At 43.0% G+C, this 15,393-nt stretch overlaps 1 protein-coding gene across 4 annotated transcripts in view; it reads right to left on the bottom strand.

Moving 5' to 3' along the window:
- Positions 1-15,393, bottom strand: part of MICAL3 (microtubule associated monooxygenase, calponin and LIM domain containing 3) — a 198,256-nt gene that overhangs the window by 155,595 nt on the left and 27,268 nt on the right. The gene's annotated exons all lie outside the window — the stretch shown is intronic.

The following is a 15,393-nucleotide window of genomic DNA, read 5'->3' as shown; positions in this document are numbered from 1 at the left end:
AAATAAAATAAGTGCCTAGTGATCCAAACTATGAATTCAACAACATTTTAGATAAAGTTGTATTCTATTAATCACAAATCAAAAGGTCTCATAGATAAATTAACTGTTGCAGAAAATAATCGGTTTTTAAAACTTTATAAAGAAAATCCTCACCCCTGCAAAAAAGTAAGTAAAATTCAATCATCTTATTAAGAAATGTTTTAATTTTCTCTAGAAAACTTCTTAACAGTCTATGGAACACAAGTTTAGGAAGCACTGTCTCAAAGTGGGGTGGGGGTGCTAAAATAGAGGACAAGATAAAAAACAGAAACAGGGAAAACACAATAAAAAGAACCTTCTACATTTTTGAGAATCCTGCTAAATTATATGGTACCTCTTCCTACCACCTCCAACTTAACTATTAAAGCATATATTGTGTGCCAGGAACATAACAGGCATTAGGCATTAAGACTTCATAAGAGGGAGGAGGGGATACGGGAAGAGGCAGTGATGGGCAAGTGATCAAATTCTGATTCTGAATTTGGATTTTTTAAAATATATGTACGGTGGGTTGCGGGGGGGGTGGGGCGCCTGAGTGGCTCAGTCAGTTGAGCATCCAACTCTTGATCTCAGCTCGGTCTCGATCTCAGGGTTGTGAGTTCAGGCCCCTCACTGGGCTCCGTGGTAGGCATGGAGCCTACATTAAAATATGTATATCTGAAATAAAAAAATATGTGTACGAGAGGGATGCCTGGCTGGTCCAGTCAGTGGAGCATACAACTCTTGATCTCGGGGTCATGAGTTCAAGCCCCACATTGGGTGTAGAGATTATTTTAAAAAAATAAAAAATAAAAATGTATGTATGATTTTACTGAAATCTGATGCTTTTTAAGAAGTGAAAACTAAAGCTTAAAAACAAGACAATCTGCTACTGCAATAAATGGGACACGGTTCTGACTGCAGAAGCTTCTTTATCTGACTCCCAAAAGGAGCCCCCCACCTTTTGGGGACTGGGGTGGAGAATGGAGACCCTTGAGTTATGGGCCCCATGGCTGGTTAATTGCTCACTGAAGGATGGACTGAAAGACAGGTTTAGAACTTGGTACCAACTCCCAACTTGTATTCGACAACACAAGAGGGGCCACTGAAGGAGAACCAGACCCCCTCTTCTTGCCTGGCTAAGTAGGTGTCAGAGGCAGCTGAAAATGGCATGCAGACTGAAGGCAGGCAGAGGCAGAGACATCCAGCGAGAGGAACCAAAGACTGTGTCAAAGTGTTCACTCAGACCGCTGCCACTCCTCAAACTGAGGACAGTCGCTTAGAGTGTTTATCCACAGTCTGTGCCACCATGCCAGGAGGTGGGTTGGGAAAGATGATCTAGTTACTTTCCATATGTTCATACTGGCAGCCTAAGCAGCAGCAGAAGGCAAACCCAGGGCAGAGAAGTGGACCAAAGGAAAGTCTGATTAATAATTATACTCTGAGTTTACAGAGTGCTTCTTTCTTTCCTGAAGAACTTGAAGTGCTTTGGAGACATTACTTCACTAGACCCTTCAGGTTCTTTATTTAAACATTTTCACAGGCAAGTCATAGACAGGATCCAGTACATGGGAAAGTTAAGATTTTAAATCCACCCTAACAGATTAGGAAAAGCACACATACCCACACCAATTTGCCCCAGGGAAGTCTGAAGAAAGGGGACGAGCAGCGCCTTCTCACAGCTGTTCTGGTGAGTAGCAAAGGCTGCTTCTCAAATACGATTCTGAGAGATTAGAAAAAAGTGAGTATCCCAAAGGTCCTTAAAAAGTGTCTAGAATTCAACAGAATAGAGAATAGAATAATAGTCCTGCCTCACTCTCCTCACAGTATAGAACAGATAGAGAGCCAAAGTTGCCTTAAATTGTTTATTAGACAAGTCAAAAAAAGGGAGGGAGGGAAGATGAGAGAAAAAGAGAAGGAAAGAAAAAAAGCAAATGTATTTTGCCAGGATCAAAGAAGTTTCCATTTTTATCTCAAGAGAGGGAAACTGGGTGGGTCCATAAGGCCTGTCTATTGCAGACCAACCAAAACCGTAGATCACAGGATAATCACCACTCATTTTTTTCCTTTCTTATCCCTAAAAAAAAAATACATATGTTTCTAAAGAATACCCAGTCATTTAAGCATTTACTGTGAAACTACTAAATACCAGGCATTGTATTGGGTCTGAGTATAGAATGTGAACAGAGTATTATGTCTCCTGTGCGCCAGAAATGGAAAAACAGTGGTGGATATAATCATCAGTATAAAAGTGTCAGCACATAGACAAGTAAGTTTATACTTATGTACCGCAAAAAAAAGTCTGTGGTGGAAAAGAATAGAATGTAAGAGAATAACAGAAGGGACCTCCTTGGCTGAGGCGGTCAGGAAAGGCCTTGGTAATGAAGTATTATCCTGCCCACGCCCAGAAGGATGGCGCTAAGTGAAGGTAGGAACTTTCTCTAGGGGCAGAAGGAAGCACATGTGCAAGGCTGTCTGGTGACAACAGACTTGGGCCTTCTAAGAACCAAGGCCAGTGAGCTTAGAGTTCACTGCGAGAGGAAGAAGAGGTTGGCAGGGCAAACGTGGCCGGCCATACCACGCAAGGCCAGGCTAGGCTTCCTGAGGAATCTGGATGTAAGGACCTTGTTTTTTTCCCTATGTCCTTCATAGCTACCAGCCCAATGCCTTCCTCATGGCAGACACTAAGAAAATACATGCTTAATTCAGCAAATCAAATATAAACCAGTGACCATTTAACAAGCAATGCAATGACTTAAAATCTTGGCCCTCAAGAATCCTATAATCTGGTTTGTAGAAAAAAGAAACCAGGGTGCCTGGGTGGCTCAGTTGGTTAAGCGACTGCCTTCGGCTCAGGTTATGATCCTGGAGTCCCTGGATCGAGTCCCGCATCCGGCTCCCTGCTCGGCAGGGAGTCTGCTTCTCCCTCTGACCCTAACCCCTCTCATGTGCTCTCTCTCATTCTCTCTCTCAAATAAATAAAATTTAAAAAAAGAAAAAGAAAAAAGAAACCAGACCACCCCTTCGCCCTAAATGACAAATGTTCTTGAGATAAGAAAAATATCCTAAGGCAATATCTGATTAAATGCCAAATGAAACATTCAAGTCATATATAGTTCACTGGAAGGGGGAATAATTTTAGGCTATTGTGACAACAGGTTTCCCAGAGAGAATGGGACTCCAAGTAGAAACTGAAGTCTGGGGAGTATTTAACTAAGCCACCTGCAGAGGATACTCTAGGCATGGGGAACAGTGTAAATGGAGGTGCAGAAGTAGAAACGAGCAAGGTCCATTTGGGAGAAATAAGCACACAGGGACAGCTGAGCCCACCCTGAAACACACAGCGGTCCACCGCACAGGCTGTTCCAGGCTGGCTCACCCCAACCTCAGGGCCTTGCTTGGAGACAAGAGCAAGATTCCCACAGGCCAGGGCCCCGGGCTGGTCTCCTCCCTGGCATACTCTGAGGGAGCAGGAAAAGGAAAGTGAGTGAAACTGTCTGCCCCAAGGGAAGGACAGGCAGAGAGCTATGGATCCCATTCACTGGGATAAAAAAATTAAATGCCAAGAAAGGCAAGAAGGGGAAAAAAATCCAAGTTGTTGTAGTATTATGCAACTGAAATTCCATGCATAAGCCAGGAAACTCAAAGGTCACAGTTCCCACAGCAACTGTAACCTGAACCATCAGCGCATGTAGTCTTTGGCACTGCCAGACCAAAGCAACCTACCATGCTCAGTGCCGGGCAGCCCATGCGCTGCCAGCACATACCTGCGGCCCAGCCGCCCTGTGGCCCCGCCCCTTAGCGCCATGGATGTCGCGCCCGCGCTCTGCTCCTAGCTCACCTGGGCTGCCCACATCAGGCTGCACTGGGCCCTGGGCCATTCTCTGCAGTCTCTGTCTGATTCTTTTGGGCAGAGCTTTGACCTGACTCCATGCCTACTTAACTAAGGGTCTTTAATCCTAACTCTTGTGTTGTATTATTTTAAGAAGAAGGGAAGTGTATGCGGGTGGGAAGGAGGGAGGGGTGCTACCACCTGTTTCTCTTGCATGTTGTGGCATCCCAACACTTGCAAAGCCTCACCTTATGGGAAACAGGGCAGGGCATGGGGCAGGAGATGGAGGGGTGGCAAGAGATGTTGGGTTTCAAAGGACATCTATCAAAAAAGTGAAAAGACAACCCACAGAATGGGAGATTTCTGCAAATCATATATCTGATAAGGGACTTATTTCTAGGGAATATGTAACTGAGCCCATGTTCCTTCCCAAGAGTGGATAGGACACAGGTAGGGTCATCCAGACGCTGCACTCATCCTGAGGCCTGTATGTTGTGATGGTGGAGGATGGGGCAAGAACCCCCTTCCACCTTCATCCCCCAGCCTGGGGTGGCAGTTAAGGCTGTGGTGCAAGGAAGACCAACAGGCACCTGGCTTAGAAATGGATGATCATGGGGCTATTTTTTTATTTTTTAAAGATTTTATTTATTTATTTGACAGAGAGAGACACAGCGAGAGGGAACACAAGCAGGGGGAGTGGGAGGGGGAGAAGCAGGCCCCCCGCAGAGCAGGGAGACCGATGCGGGGCTTTGTCCCAGGACCCCGGGATCATGACCTGAGCCGAAGGCAGATGCTTAACGACTGAGCCACCCAGGCACCCCGACCATGGGCCTTTTTAAAAGACAAATCGCCTGAGGTCCTCCTCCTCACTGTTCAATCATCACAACAGAAAAGACTCACCTCAAAATCGTTATATCCTGGAAATCTTACCTCCCTCTGGGCCATGGCTTATGTGCATAACTGAAATTACAGGCTTGCGGCAAAGAACGACTTTCCTGTTACTTTGGTTGCCAAGGTGGACAGAGACAAGGGAAGCAATACAGTAGTCAAGAAAAAGCCCAGCTCCTGAGAGCTGTGTGACCAAGACGGGCTGATCCACACTGAGCAGCTGTCGGGCCGTGAGCATGTTCCTTGATGATGCTGATAAACTACCCTGCATGATCTCCATGAGAACTGAGGAAGTATAATTAAGAGCCTACACTACAGGGCCTAACACACAGGAGGTGCTCAATAGACAGGAACTATGGAGATTGTTATTTCTTTTCACACTTCATGTTTTACCAAAAATACTGCTATCCAACCTGACGGCTCACTTCATTTACAAAAGCTGGGTCCAAACTAATGCTTTGGTCCATTTCACAGCAACAGCAATGACAAATAATAGCAGCTAACGCTGAATGTGTGCTTACAATGTGATGAGCACTGTTTCATATGCTGCTATTTGAACTTCACACAGGATTTCATTTAATCCTCACAGAACCTCGTGAGATAGGTACTAATATACATAATATACACATTTGATAGGTGAAGAGATAGAAATTTAGTGATGTACTCAAGGTCACATAGTTCTAAGTAGTAGAAGATGGAATTTAACCCAGGCAGTCCAACTTTAGAGTTCTCATACTTAAACACATCATGTCCATCTTCAAAGTATCTGCCCTCACCAAGAATAAAGTAGGCAAAGAGGCCAAAGTGTCACAGGTTCCAAAAACATTCCAAGAGTGACTTCTCTGAAAGAAGTGTCAGTCTCAGGTTAACCCTGTGATCACAAAACCATATGGCATGGTTCTATGGAAGACAAAGGCCAGAGCAATCCAAGATGGCATCATCACCCACTCTCATGCACTTGATCCCAGGCAGCCCAATTCAAAGTGGGAATATGGGACCATGCCTCATTTCAAAATTGCACTTGCTAAAGGCACCCAAGCATTTTGATACCTCATGGGTAACAAGAAATGAACAAGCCTAGGAATCTTTAAATTGCCTATACCCTAATTGATTCACTTCCTATTTCATAAATCCCCCCTACTTTCTTGCACCTGAAAAGACAGAACTTCTCATCTTCTCCACTTTTCCTGATTATTAATCAGGTTTCCTCTCCCTCTCACATTTTTGTTCTTATGTTCCACACACTCCCAGCCCCCAGCTGCATGATTTATACCTTTGTCCAGATTACATGCAAAGGAAAAAACTCCACACATTCATTTATCCCAACTTAGGAATGGAAATACCTGATAAAGACAGCTAAAGGCATACAGAAGAAATGAGGCCCTGAAATACCACATTTGCAAGTAATCCCAAGTATGTCCCCCAAAAGGGACCCCAGCATTCCTACCTACCAGTAGGAATGTGATCTTAGACAAGAAACAGCCCCTGCTGCATACCCCTTGAGCTTGCTGCCTCATTGACAGGAAACAGTATTTACCGTCCTGGAGGTGCTGGGTGGCTCAGAGGAGGTAGCAACTGAAACAGCCAAGAGAACACACATTATTATGTAAAGTAAAATGTCTTCTTTTTAGTCCTGTCTGAACAGTATAGGGAGAAGGTAGACCACTAAAATACTTTGTAGGGATCCAGGTAGGAGGTAAAGTATTTCACTCTGGTAACTTATCTACATAACCCAGATGGATTTCTTGTTATTAAATTCCTTGCCTTATAGAGTCAATATAGCCGAAAATCTTGTTAGATAACACAAAGGAGTTAAGATTACAATAGGAAATGACACTGCTCCATTTTCCTGGCCTTTGCTTAAATACAACCTCAATACCCTTGTGTCCAACCCGCAACTATTCCCAGAAGCCCGGCCCCAATGGGTTCAGCAGTCATCAGCCTATGGTTGTATTTTTACCAGCGACATGGTGACTAAAATGCTATGAAGAGCCTATATGGGGCGCCTGGGTGGCTCAGATGGTTGAGCGTCTGCCTTCGGCTCAGGTCATGATCTCAGAGTCCTGGGATTGAGTTCCACATCGGGCTCCTTGCTTAGCAGGGAGCCTGCTTCTCCCTCTGCCTGCCACTCCCCCTGCTTGTACTCTCCCTCTCTCTCTCTCTCTCTGGCAAATAAATAAATAAAATCTTAAAAAAAAAAAAAGAAAAAAGAAAAAAAGAGCCTATATGCCTTAGTCTTTGCTTTCAGAGGATTTCAAGTTTCTAAAAGCTAACACCTGGGTAGCTTAATTGGTTAAGCGGCCAACTCTTGATTTCAGCTCAGGTCATAATCTCAGGGTTGTGAGATGGAGCCCCGCATGGGGCTCCCCACTGAGCACGGAGCCTGCTTAGGATTCTCTCTCCCTCTCCTTCTGCCCCTCCCCCCGATCGTGGGTGCACACGCTCTCTCTCCCTCTCTTGCGCGCTCTCTCTCTCAAATAAATAAATCTTAAAAATAAATAAATAAATAAATAAAAGCTAAAACAAACTCACCAACATAAGAAGTTGCAAGTATTAAAGTTATCAGTCTGGCTGTAAACTATTCAACTCTAGAGACTTGTTAAATATAACAGAAATACCTGAAAACATCGAAATCTGTCATGTAAATCTGGGTTTACTCAAGAACTGAGGGCAAATTTGACTCATCAAAATTAATTAAACTTTTATGCTCCAAAGCCAAAAGGATACCATCAGGAAACTGAAAAGACAACCCACAGAATGGGGTAAAATATTTGCAAATCGTGTATCTGATAAGGAACTTTATCTAGAATATATAAAGAACTCTTACAACTCAGTAATAAAAAGTAACCCCAATTTTTAAATGGGCAAAGGATATGCATAGATATTTCTCCAAAGAAGATGTACAAATGGCCAATAAGCACATGAAAAGATGCTCAACATCATTAACCACTAGGGAAATGCAAATCAAAACCACAATGAAATACCACTTCCCATCCATTAGGATGGCTACAATCAAAAAGACAGATAATAGCAAGTGGTGGTGAGATGTGGAGAGACTGGAACCCTCATACATTTCTGGTGGGAATGCAAAATAGTGCAGCTACACTGGCAAATAGGTAGGCACTTCCTCAAAATGTTAAACACAGAGTTACCATCTGATCCAGCAATTTCACTCCCAGGTATAGAAATACACAAGAGAAATGAAAACACATGTCCACACAAAAACTTGTACATGGATGTTCATAGCAACATTACTCAAAATAGCCCAAAGCAGAACTGCTGAATGGATAAATGGAGTATATCCATAAAATGGAACATTTGGCCATAAAAAGGAATGAAGTTCTCACACATGCTACAACATGAATGAACTTTAAAACACTCTGCTAAATGAAAGAAGCTAGTCACAAAAGACCACATATTGTATGATTCCATTTATATGAAATATCCAGAATAACAAATTTACAGAGACAGAAGACTAGTGGCTGCCTAGGGGGGAAGGGCACTGGTGAGAAGTAAAGAGTCAGTGCTATGGGTATAGGACCTCTTTTGGGGATGACAAAAATGTTCTAACATTGATTGGAGTGATGCTTGTAAACTCTTTTGAATACACTAAGAACCAGTGAATTGTACAATCTGAATGAATGAATTGTATGATATGTGAATTATATAATAAAGCTGTTAAAAAAAAGAAAAAACCCAACTGAGAGCAGTAACCACGTCATTGTATTTTCCTACACAAGGGCCTGGCACACAGTAGGTACTCAATAAATGTTGGTTAAATAAAGAAAATAGAAATGTTGAGTCTTTCACCAAAGATTTCATTAGAGGAATTCGCCACTGCATTCAGTGACTTCGGTGAGACAAGTCCCAGCCTAGAGGAGACAGGAGCCCCTCTGTAGCACCTTCTCCCAGCCCAGCACACTCCCTACGCATTAGGCTGATATTCTCAGTCTGAAGTTTTTTCTAAACCTGGATTTTAACATGCTTTGCTGGTGAATATAAAAAGCCAACAAATATTTCTGAAAGCACATAATGTGAGCTCCTGGTCAGGTGCTATGAGGAACAGGAGGGAAGTCTGGGATGTAGTCCCTCTAGCAGCCTGGTTAGAGGCAGAACTGGCATTCACGAAATAAGCAGAGACTCCAGGGCAGTGGATGAAGGGGATGATAAATCAGGGAATAGAGACAGTAAAAGCCTTTAGTCAAAAGTAGGATATTCTTCTGGGGTCCCCCAAGTAAATTATTGCAAAACTACTATCATGCCTTGTCCATATGGCCTTCCCCATCCTACAATCAGACTTAATTGCTTCCTCCACAGCATTTTGTTTAAAACCACCTTATATTACAGTCCATTGTACGTGTTTCTGCCTCACTCACCCCCCTCCCCCCGTGCAATACATTCCTGGTGGGTAAGGACAGTGTCAACAATTTTGTCTCCTTGAAAACCATTACCACCAAGACCTGCATACAGTAAGCGGATAATTCATATTTGTCAACTTTAAGTATTTACTTCACAAAAAATATTATTAATGCCTCTTTTCTTATTTCTTAAACCACATTAGTCGGCCAAAGTGATGTTGGCATCTGAGTTACCAAACAGCCTAAAAGCAGAATCCTTAGATTGTTTCACCACGACTTTCACATGATCTATATAGCAAGCACCCACACAATATGGTCCACGCCCACCTTTCTTTCCAGAACTCCCCTCCTTCTTTCTTATCATTATGCTTCAGTCCAACGGGCTATCTGCTCCTCAAGCCCGCAAACCTCCTGCAGGCCTAAACTGTTCACTCTGTTTAGGCCTGCAGTTCACTGTTCACTCCCCATTCGCTAGCGGTCTGTGCTTAACTTTCGTATCCTCTTCCCTGGGAGGCCTTACCCACCTCCCCACTCCAGCCCAGATGAAGTACTCTGTCCCACGCTTTCCCTGGACCCTGCACTGATCCTTCCTGCAGGCCCCTCACACACTATACTTGTTTGGCTGTCTCCCCCACTAAACTGTGAACTCCATGAAGGCAGTGTTTATTTAACTCATGGCGGGGGTGGTGCCCGTAAATGCTTAACTGCCTATTCTCCAAAAACATGCTCATGTCTTTACAGGTATATTTATGTGTACATATATTTACATTTATAATAAATATTACTGATATAAAAAATGTGTCACATACAACAGCAATAAAATATACAGAATAGTAATATGTAGTACTATCTAATAAAGTATATGATAATAAAACATATAATACTCTCTACTGTAAATTCCATATAGCCAATTGATTCTCACAGAATGCTGTCACAGATTTTTGTCTAACTCATACCTATAGACAACTCATGAATTCAATTGATAAATAAGTGAATGTTGATATTTTCATTTACTTTAAGGAGTAAAATAAAACTGGAACATGAAAGATGTATGTATATCAAACAGGATATGAGCAACTTCTTTGCTGAACTGGACCCTAGCTTTCAAACACTAGATGAATATTTCATCAATTTTTTGTGCTAATTCACAACATAATGGCTATAGACATGAAACACTGAGTTTGGGGGCACCTGGCTGGCTCAGTCGGTAGAGCATGGAACGCTTGATCTTGAGGTTGTCAGTTCAAGCCCCACACTAGGTGTAGGGATGACTTAAAAATAAAATCTTAGAAAAAAAAAACAACACTAGGTTTGAACTGCAAATGTTAACATTTTTCCATCACTTCCTTAGGCAATGAACAAAATAATAAATCAGGCCCTGATTTTAAGTGCTGTTCGTTTCCATGGTATAAATACTCTCATCAAGGCCAATTTCAAGCTACCAATTTGACACCTCTGAGCATGGACACAGAGCTGGGAAGAAATGCAGCATAGCTCACTATTATTTAGTATCTCCACCATATGGGTACAAGACACACAGAGCATTGTTTATGCTAAAATAATGAGGAAGTGATTAATTTTCATTATTTATTATGCTTGTTTTTAATATAATTTATTTAATTGTAAGTGTACAGAATTAATTTTTAATAGTGGCTGTACTTATCAACCAACCTGCAAAATTCCTGACAATTTAACAAGGTAAAGACAGGCCATGATTGACTACTATATTCCCAGTGTTTAGTACACAAAAGGTGCTCATGCATATCTGTGAAAACAAAGCATAATCCTGTAGTTACTTCACTCCTAAGAGTCTGCTCTTCTAGAGGGAATCAAGACTTTCCTATAACAAGATTTTACTGTATCTGGGAATTTTGAATGCTAGAAAGAATAGGACAATCTTCCATGTAACACATTATCTTTCAAAGGAGGGGCTCTTTTAATACTTAATATAGCTCAGATGTAAGACATTTTTGATAAATTCTCCCTGAGATTTCTTCCACAAAACACTCAGGCACTGGGAAGTTAATTTTAAATCCTTTAACAGTCTGAGTTGGTTTAGCACCCTGGGTGGCATTATTCACAGGGGTTCCTTAAACCTCATGAGTTCTGGCTCCTACTCTGGAAAAAACAGAGCTCAACAAGTATCTCCAGGCCCCAGAAGGTACTACGCTGGCATTGAGAACTGCTGGGAGCTTACTCACCAACTCCCTGGATCTCTTTTTAGCTCAGCTTGGGTCCTCCTAATGCTATTTCTTTTTACATCACTGTTGTTACCCTCCCTTGAAGTTTCTTTCTCTGGTCTTCGCACTTCTCCTTGGTTCCCTGTAGATCGCTTCGCCAAAGCTGGTTTTGGTCCCTGGCTTCTCATCAACCTCCCCACTCAAAATCAGCTGTCTCTTGTCACTAATGACTCCTAGATCTACATCAGACTATCTGAATGCTCATCTCTACTTTCTATTTTCATGGCAAACAAACCCTAAAGTACTTCCCCCAGCTATCAGCAACTGCAGCGTCCTTCAGATCATACCAGTACCTCTGTGCCTTTGACACTACAAGCCTGTCACAGCTGCTCCTCTAAGAGTACAGGAGACAGACTCGACTGCACAGCCAGGATTTGGTGGACCTTTATCTTCTGTAGACTGAATAACATGAACAAAGCCAGGAGTGAGGTTTCATTTTCCCAAGTATAAAATAAAGCTGAACTTGCTTTTTCAGACCACGCGTGCTGCTCTGCTCCCCAGACAGCAGCTAACAGGAGCCCTCCTTTCCCCTCGGCTGTCATCTTCATCCCGTCACAAGCAGTAACATGCCCAAGATCCCTACACATCTCCTCGGTCTATCCCCCTTTTCCCGTTTGTGGTCATCAATCTGTCTTCATTACCCACCAGGGGAAGTTATCCCAAACTGCCTGCCCATGGGCCCACTCCTCCTCCAGCCCATCTTCCCCAAGTACTTTGCACAGAGTGCCACTACCCTATTTAAGAACCTAAAGCTCCCTATCAAAATCTAAGAGAATATTCCTCTTCCTAGGAGATAAACACGTAAGTATTTAGTGGTCAAGGAATGCAATATCTTTAATTCATATGGAGAGAAAGAAAAAAAATATGAAAATGGTGCAAAATGAAAACAACTGGTAGTTCTGGGTAAATAAGAGTTCCTTCTACTATTCCTGCACTTTTCTGAAATTGTAGCAAAACAAAGTTACAAAAAAAACCCTACGCCTCTCATCTTAACATCAAAGTTTGACAATGAACAGCCCCTTCTCACTAAGGACTTCAGTCCAGCTGGTGATGGTCACATCTTTATCTAGTATCTTGTTTTTGTTCCCCTTCTCTACACCTAGACTCAGGATTTCCCCTGCTCCTCCCTAACAACCAGCTTCCTTCACTGACTCACTTCTTCCAGGGGTGCTGAGGAAGGAAAAGAACTTAACATTTACTGACCATCTGCTACCAGCCAGGCCAGTATCATGCTTGGCACTTACTGCATATTCTTTCATGTAATTCTGCTAACAACTCTCCAAGAGAAGCGAGAGCTCAAACCTTGGAGAGATTAAGACCCTGTGGCCCAAGATTACAGCGTGCAGAGCTGGAATGGGATCCCAGGTTGGCCTCTGTTGTCCACAGCGCTGCCCACACCTCACTACTTCCTTTTCCAGACCAACCACAGCCTCTTCATTTGCTCAACATGTACTTACTGCCTGCTTCGTGCCAGGCCCTGTTCTAAATGCTAGAGGTACAATAGAGGACAAAACAGATAAAGCCCTGTGACCTCATGCAGCTTCCATTTGACAATAAAAACTGTATTCATCAAACACTCCTATAGTGCTTACTCCATGTCAGGTGTTAGGCTAAGCATTTAATAAATATTAATTCGTTTGATCCTCATAAAAATTCTATGAGTTAGGTATTTTCTTACAAATGAGGAAACTGAGACTAAAAGGGTTCCATAATCTACCCAAGTTCATATAAGTAGTAAGTGGTGAAGCCGAGACTTACACTCAGGTGGTCTGGCTCCAGAGCCCAGGCTACTATGCCTCTCAATAAATGTTAAGTAAAACATGCTAGAGGGTGGTTTAAGTACCCCGGAAAAAAAGGAAAAAGTAAAGCGGGATGAAAGGAATTCAGAATGCTGAGGGACACATTGAAATTTTAGACTGGGTGGCACGAGTAGCTTTCATAAAGACGGTAACATTTGAGCAAAGGCATGCAGAGCCTAAGGAGGTCAACAGTGTACATCGTAGGGAAGACTGCGTCACAGAGACTGAACCGTCTGTGGAAAGGCCTGAGGCAGGGCATGCCTGGGATGTCCAAGAACAGCAAGGCAGCCAGAGAAGCTAGAGCACAGGGAGCAAGGGGAAGAGTAACCACTGCCTTCTGAGCAGCAGAATACATGGTTTACACTGGATTCTCTGTATTTGCTGGGTTCACTAACTGCTCTTTTACTATTTATCTTGACTCCCAGATGAACTGTGAACTCTAAGAACACAGCCTGTGGCTTCTACCCTCTTTGTATGTCCCTACTACTTTTAAGTTAATGTTTACTGAATCTGTCTGCCTTGCCTTTGTGGATTCCATAAACTACAAAGAAGACAAGCAGATCCTGTGAGGGCAGCTTTGGACATCTCTGACCATCAGTCCTCCTACACTATCGGTGAACAGTAACGTCTATCTGTGTTAGAGGTGCTCCTATGAAAATGTCAGTATGTAAATGGTACTCGTAGTTTGTTTCTAAGCACACCTGCAAATGTTATACTCAAATTTCATCTCCAGGATGTCCCTTTAAAGATTTTATTCATTTATTTGGGAGTGAAAGAGAGAGCACAAGCAGGGGGAGGGGCAGAGGGAGAGGGAGAAGCAGACTCCCCACTGAGCAGGGAGCCCGTGGGGCTTGATCCCAGGACCCTGAGATCATGACCTGAGCCAAAGGCAGACGCTTAACTGACTGAGCTACCTAAGCGCCCCTTCAGGATGGCTGATAGCCAGCATCTCTCTATTTTACAAACGGCAAAACTGTGACACAGAACCATTAAGTGATTCACCTGAGCTCACTGCACAACAGCTGAGTCAAGGTTTTCTCATGTAGACTGGGAGATCAGGGAATGCAGAGGCACCTGGCACCTTTATCCTCCTTTGTGCCCACCCCCCACCCCATGGCCGGCACAGGGCCTCGCAGACCTAAGACTCTGAGGACTCCTGACTCAGATTTCAAATGTCCTGGATCACAAGAATGGGCTCTTTGAAGGTCAGTAATCCTGAACACCATGAAGGGTCCCAATCACATCCACACTGGCAAAGACCAAGCATTTAGTTAAGTCATACAGAACTTAGGTAAATGGAATGAGACACCCATGTTACACAATGATAAAAGCCTTCCCTTTATTCCTTTCTAATCAGGTGCAGAATTTCCAGATTCCTTTTCCCATAGTTCCCATGGAACTCAACAAGCTATCACTACTCATAAGAACTAAAGTGTATACATCAAACATTCCCCTATTTCTGGTTTCAGTCTATAAAGGAAGCAGAAAGAAAATCCCCTTTTGCTCTAAGTCAGAAACAGTAGTAGAGCTTTTCCTCCCATTTTATTTCCAAAATAAATGACTCCAATTTAATTCCATTTTATTTTCCAGATCAAGCCCGGAACAAATCTACCCTAGAAGAATCATGTTCCATAGGCTGAGGAGCAATGGAGAAGAAAGCCAAAAGAAAGTGTTTGTAACCGTAAGTGAAAGCTTGGGTGCTGCGGCCACCATGTTCCAGTTAGGAGATGAACTGTCTCCTGAGGGCATCAGGAGATGGCAGGGGCTATAGGGAAAGTAAAAGGCATGCCCGCCCTAGGGCAGCTTAGCAGCTCAGGAGAACAAGTGATCCTTCAGCCCTGGGACTGCTTTTCCTTTTGGAGAAGCCCACTGACCAGCCCAAGCATGAGTCCTAGAGAACTACTACTGCTGGGAGTGTCTGTGTCTGCAACTGTTAGAGGGAATAACAGCATCATTGTTCCTTACATATGGCAGATAGGCTATGAGTAACAGCTATTAGAGGTGTGTTGGCTCCAAAAACCATAATTAGATTGTATCAATGTTAAAGTTCCTGATGTTGATCACCATACTGTGGTTACCTTTTTCTTGATAAATTCATGCTGAAGTATTTAGTGGTAAGAGGGGGCAGGATGTCACCAACTTTCAAATGGGTCAGAAAAAAAATGGGAGGAGAGTGGGAAGAGAATAAAAAAGCAAATGGGGCAGAATGTAAACAATTAATAAAATCTAATTTAATAAACCTAGATAACAGGTACAAG

Source organism: Leptonychotes weddellii, chromosome 5, assembly GCF_054177405.1.
Source record: "Leptonychotes weddellii isolate Sample4059 chromosome 5, ASM5417740v2, whole genome shotgun sequence".
In the NCBI taxonomy this organism is placed as follows: Eukaryota; Metazoa; Chordata; class Mammalia; order Carnivora; family Phocidae; genus Leptonychotes; species Leptonychotes weddellii.
The sequence above is the reverse complement of the archived record's forward strand: the minus strand, read 5'-3'. Positions and strand labels throughout refer to the sequence as shown.